Below are 6404 nucleotides of genomic sequence, written 5' to 3'. Positions count from 1 at the left end.
TTCGGGAATTATCAGTTAGGAGCCAGGAAGTCCTGGCGGAGACGTGGCAGTCCGCACCCCTATCCGAATGATAATTCCCGTTTTTCGGCGAGGAGTCTCGTTAAGATATAGTATAGGACGTGAAGCCTTGTTCTTGGGATGGTTTGTCGAGTAGACTCGCTGACGGAGTGGTTACGAGAATTCTCGTGGAAGTTTGGCTGTCAACGAGTATTCTCGTTAACGGCCTAGAGGCGAGTATACTCGCGGATAGCGACGAGAATGCTCGTCTTCGGAAGCGAGAAGTCTCGCGGATAGCGACGAGAAGGCTCGTCTTCGGAAGCGAGAAGTCTCGCGGATAGCGACGAGCAGGCTCGTCTTCGGAGGCGAGAAGTCTCGCGGATAGCGACGAGCAGGCTCGTCTTCGGAAGCGAGAAGTCTCGCGGGCCTCGGTAGTCGGTTCGGAAGCGGAGTGACTACCGCGGTGGAATCTCTCCTCGTTTGCGCGGCGTCGCGTAATATAGTCTCACGATTGAGAGTCGGGGTACGGTGCGGTGCGGAAACGCTCCGCCGCGTGACGTGGTGGTATCTTTAGATGGCGCCTAGGCGCCGGTTTCCCGTCCGACTGATGTTCGGTCGGACGGGTTCGTGACGACTCGGTACTGAGCCGTCACATCACTCCCCTCCTCAGGAGCGTTCGCCCTGAACGTTGCTTATCGGTCTTAACCGTTTAGACCGCAGCTTTCCTTGCCGGTTGAAACGCAAAATCCATTTTCCGTCCTCCGTCCAGATTTTATATAATCGTGCGATGTGGGCTGCGAAGTATGGCACTTCTCTTACTTCTCCCGGACGAAGCTCTACCCGGATTGGCTGTGGCGGTGCTGGTCCAGTTGGTGGTACTGGTGCCGGTTGTACTTGTGCCTTTGGTGGCGATTCCGTTATTGGAACCCGTGGCTTCGACTCGGAGCTCCGCTCTTGACGGATGGTTGGCGGAATCTTTGGTGGTTCCTTCCTACCTCGTACGCTGCTCAGGCGTTTCGTAGGACGGATTGGTGGTGGTGAGCACAGCCACTCCATTTTCCGCTTTTGCGTGGCATCCGATCTCTGTATAGTTGTGCCTCGTGACGGTATGCGTTGGCATGGCTGCTTTATCGGTTTCGAACTCTGTGGTTTTTCATCTTCCTCGTCGGAGACCGCTAGGTCTCTTAAGAGGTTTTTCAAAATCTCTTCGCTTGACTTGGGCATTCCCGGTCGGTTCAGAGAGAATAGATCCGTTTTTTCGTTTGGTCGCTCTTTTATTCCTCTTTTCCGGCTTCCCTTTCCGCTGTTGATTTCTCACTTTCCCCTTTTTCATTGTTGATGATTGTTTTTAAATCTTGTACATGGATGTGTCTGTACCAACGTCCTTTACTATCCTGTACATCCACAATGACTGGTGAAATAATTTTCTTTATTATTAATGGTCCGATGTAGCGCGGCGCTAATTTGCCCTGGAAGCCTTTCAATTTGTTTGATAACGGATGCTCTTTTTTTCCAAACGGTATCGCCTATTTTCGGATGCCAAGCTCTTCTTCTCAGGTTGTAATGTCTCTCTTGTTTTTTAAATGCCCGAGCCATGTTAATTCGGACGAGTCGGTATGCTTCCTGCAATTGTTTATTGTTTGCTTCTGCTGGTAACGTCTCCCCTCGGACCGGTTGCAGGTGATTAGGTGCTCCTTGTAATTCTCTTCCATGGTTTAAGAATGCTGGTGTATATCCGGTTGACTCCTATAAGGCGGTGTTGAACGCGAATTGCAATGCTGGCAGAAATTCGTCCCATTTTCTGTGATTTTTCCCTACGTACTGTGCTATCATAGTTTTTATTGTCCGATTCGCGCGTTCCACCGGGTTACAATGCGGCGCGTATACGGGGGATGTCTGGTGTCGAATTCCGAAATTGTTTAGCAATGTTTCGAGCGGCTTTGCTTTAAACTGTGTTCCGTTATCTGACATAATTGTTTGCGGACAACCGTGTCTATATATTACATGGTTCGTAATCTCTTTTACTACCGCTTGCGCTGTTGCCCTACGCACTGGTCGTATTTCTACCCATTTGGAAAATCTATCCTGACATACTAATAGCCACTTATTTCCTATCGCAGAACGAGGTAGAGGTCCGACAAAATCAACACTAACTTGTGCCCACGGCACCTTAACTGCGCGTGAGTGAAGCAGTCCGGCAGGCCTTTGTTGCGCGACTTTATGTGCCAAGCATATTGTGCATTTCCTCACATATGTGGCAATATCTTTCATCATTCGTGGCCAGAAAAACCTACTTGCTATTCGATTTATCGTTTTTGTAATGCCGAGGTGTCCCGCTGAGGGATCGTCGTGATATTGACGGAGGATTTCTGGTCGCTGTCCGTTCGGTATACATATTTTCCATTGTTCCTCTGCGGGTACCTCGCGAAAGTCTAACTCGTGTAATACATGTTTTGTTAACCTATCGTTCGTTATTCGATAGTCCGGATAGGCTACCGGGTCCTGTAGGACTGCTTCTTTCATACGCTGATACCATGTACATTTCTTCTGAGACGGAAAAGAAGTTATTTCGCTTACAATAGGTTGTCGCGATAACGCGTCCGCTACTTGGTTTGCCGAACCCCTCCGGTACCGAATTTCATAATCGTACTGTTGCAATTCGAACAACCATCTCGCCACTCGTCCTGTCGGTTCATCTATTTTCTGCATCCACCGTAACGATTGGTGATCGGTTATGACTGTAAACTTATAGCCCTCCAGATATCCTCTCATTCGCCGAATACCCCATACTACGGCCAGGCATTCGAGCTCTGTGGCGCTATAGTTTTTCTCTGCGGGGATTAGTGTGCGACTAGCATACGCAATCACACGCTCTCCTTCGTCAAAGTGTTGCGTTAGTATTGCGCCCAGACCATCTCGGCTGGCGTCAGTCTGTAATATAAAGCGGCGTGTAAAGTCGGGACATGCCAGTACTGGTGCTGTTGTTAAAGCCCCTTTCAACGTTTCGAAAGCTTGCTGCTCCTTGACTCCCCATGACCACTTGGTCTTCTTTTTCGTCAAGTTTGTTAACGGTGCGGCTATTTCCGAAAATTTCTTGACAAATCTGCGATACCAGGACGCTATACCTAAGAATTGTCGTACTTGTTTTATTGTTGTCGGCGCTTGCCATTTTCTTATGGCTTCGATTTTCCCCGGATCCGTGCGAATGCCCTGCTCATCGATTATGTGTCCTAGGTATTTTAGTTGGTTCACGCAGAATTTACATTTTTCTGTATTGATTCTCAATTGTGCTTGCCGCAATCTTTCAAATACCTCTGACAATCGGTTTATGTGTTCGTCCAGATCTTTACTGACTACTATAATGTCATCTAAGTATACAAACACAAATGGTTCTAGAGCTGGTCCCAAAACTGTGTCCATCAATCGTTGGAATGTGGCGGGCGCGGAGTGTAGCCCGAATGGCATTACTCGAAATTGCATGAGCCCACGTCCTGGTACAGTGAATGCAGTGAGCGGCTTACTTTCGTCGGTCAATGGAATTTGCCAGTACCCACTTTTTAGATCTATCGTAGATAGGTATCTGGCTCCTCGCAGCTTATCCAAAGTGGCCGTTATTTGCGGGAGCGGATATGCATCTTTTTGAGTAACGGCGTTTAAGCGACGGAAATCTATGCAAAATCGGTGTGTACCATCTTTTTTCCGAACCACCACTACTGGTGAACTCCAAGCACTATTGGATGGTTCAACAATTCCGGCTTCCTCCATTTTCTTGACCTCTTCGTCAATTATTTTTTGCATAGCTGGATTCCGTGGTCGATATTTTTGCTTAATCGGTCTTCCCTCTATTACCGTAATGTGGTGATAGGCTTTCGTTGTGGGCCCTCTTATTAGTTTGAATTTTCCGATTTCCTTCGCCAGGAAGTTGGTCATTCGTTCCTCTTCATTGCTTGACCGCGTTTTTAAGCCTGTGACTTTTCTCCCGCTTTCCTTCCTTCTAACTGGTGGTGGTGGTATGTTGATTTTTGTCTGTGCCCACAAGTTGGTTCCAATGATCATTTCTGATTCAAGCTTTGGCATGATTACTATTTCTTGTCTGAACTTACGTCCTCCGATCTCTATTTGTAGGTCTGTCTCTCCCTCTGTTTGTGCTATTTCCCCGTTCGCGAGGTGTACCTCGCCGGAACCTACGGTATCAAACTCTGGTCGTATTTTCTTTAAGATGTCTGTTCGGATGCATGATACTTCGGACCCTGAGTCTAGGAGTGCGTATATTTTGTATCCGTTTATTTTTACGGCTATATGTGGCCGGGGCGTGTATCTAATTTTTACGCTTAGGGTCGAGGGTTGGCCTAGATGCCCTCGCCCATTTTCCTGTTTCCCGAAGGATGGCAGTTTTGTGTGAGGACGCCATCTTTACCACAGTGCGAACAGAATTTTTGTGGTGGTCGTCTACAGTATTTTCGGATATGTCCACGCTGCTTACAATTCCAGCAACATTCTGTTCGATTATATGTCTCCTTTGCTACCGCGGCTGTTATTCTGTTGACGTGTTCTTTACTCTCTTTGCGCTGGACTTCAATTGTTTCATAATCCTGTGCTAGCTCCCGCAATTGATCTATTGATTTTAGTTCGTGCTTTCTAATATATATTTTATATTCCGGATTCAGGTTTCGGTATAAACGCCTGAGTTGTTCCTCTTCCGTATCCATTTCGGCTCGGCGCATTAGTGTTTGTAGAGCTGTCTCATATGTTACATATGGCTCATTACTTCTTTGTGTGCGATGCTCAATTTCTTCTCTTAGCTTCTCAGCGTAATCCCGAGCTAAGAAACGCGCACGAAATCCTTGTTGAAAGTCAGACCAAGTTCGCCATTTTCTTCTGTTGTTTCTGTACCATAGTAAGCTTTCTCCTTTTAATATCTCTGTTAAACCTCGTATCAAATATTCCTCTGGGAACTCGTACCCTTCCCGTAGTTCCTCTATTCGTTCTAGGAAGGATACTGGATCTCGCCCATCAAATACACATCCCCATTTTCTCATTTGTGTGAGAATTGTAGCTGAGTCCGAATTTACCCTATCGTTCGTGTTTATGGTGACGCGACTCGCGGGGCTGGCTGTTCTGGCTGTGTTCTGCATTTTCGCGAATATGAAATTCGGGTTTTCCGTTACAAATTTTCGTAATCGTTTCCGTAAGTCGTCTAGATTTCCGGATGCTTCGAGTTTCGCGTCTATTATATATTCTATTATTTCGTCCTTTCTTAACTTATAAATCCACGATAGCATACGTCCCTCCTATTTATTCTCTTTATTTTTTTTTCCTGTACTACCTGTTCGGGCGCCAATTGCGACGGTAGGCCGTCGTTCCGGAAATGCCGCGGATTTCTGCTCGCCGTATGCCGGGTTCGTTAGAGAATAAATTAGAGAGAGTAGAGATGCAAAATATGTACTATTTATTAAGAAGCTTGAAAGACGAAAAAGACACGTAACTTAATACTAGAACGCAAAATGAGTACGCCTGGTTTTACGCGGTGATATACTTCGTTTAGGCGGGACGTCGTCCCGAACGGTAGTGCGGTATACGTTCACGGTGTCGTAAGGATGGTTCGTGGTACGTCGGTACCTCGCGCGGATATACTCGTATGTGAGAGGTCGCTGGGTGAGGAACCAGGAAGACCTGGTGGAGACGCGGCAGTCCGCACCCCTATCCTCTTCAAAACCTCGAGGAACCGTCGCGGAAGATGTTGTCGTTATCGTTGCGTATCGCAGTTATTTCAGGAATTATCAGTTAGGAGCCAGGAAGTCCTGGCGGAGACGTGGCAGTCCGCACCCCTATCCGAATGATAATTCCCGTTTTTCGGCGAGGAGTTTCGTGAAGATATAGTATAGGACGAGAAGCCTCGTCCTTGAGATGGTTTGTCGAGTAGGCTCGCTGACGGCGTGGTTACGAGAATTCTCGTGGAAGTTTGGCTGTCAACGAGTATTCTCGTTAACGGCCTAGAGGCGAGTATACTCGCGGATAGCGACGAGAATGCTCGTCTTCGGAAGCGAGAAGTCTCGCGGATAGCGACGAGAAGGCTCGTCTTCGGAGGCGAGAAGTCTCGCGGATAGCGACGAGCAGGCTCGTCTTCGGAGGCGAGAAGTCTCGCGGGCCTCGGTAGTCGGTTCGGAAGCGGAGTGACTACCGCGGTGGAATCTCTCCTCGTTTGCGCGGCGTCGCGTAATATACTCTCACGATTGAGAGTCGGGGTACGGTGCGGTGCGGAAACGCTCCGCCGCGTGACGTGGTGGTATCTTTAGATGGCGCCTAGGCGCCGGTTTCCCGTCCGACTGATGTTCCGTCGGACGGGTTCGTGACGACTCGGTACTGAGCCGTCACAAAATCAATATGTAATCATAAAGTATAGACCT

Source organism: Odontomachus brunneus, unplaced genomic scaffold (genome assembly GCF_010583005.1).
Source record: "Odontomachus brunneus isolate Ranch 3 - 2012 unplaced genomic scaffold, Obru_v1 Obru_scaffold_218, whole genome shotgun sequence".
NCBI lineage: Eukaryota > Metazoa > Arthropoda > Insecta > Hymenoptera > Formicidae > Odontomachus > Odontomachus brunneus.
This window is presented reverse-complemented; position numbering follows the sequence as displayed.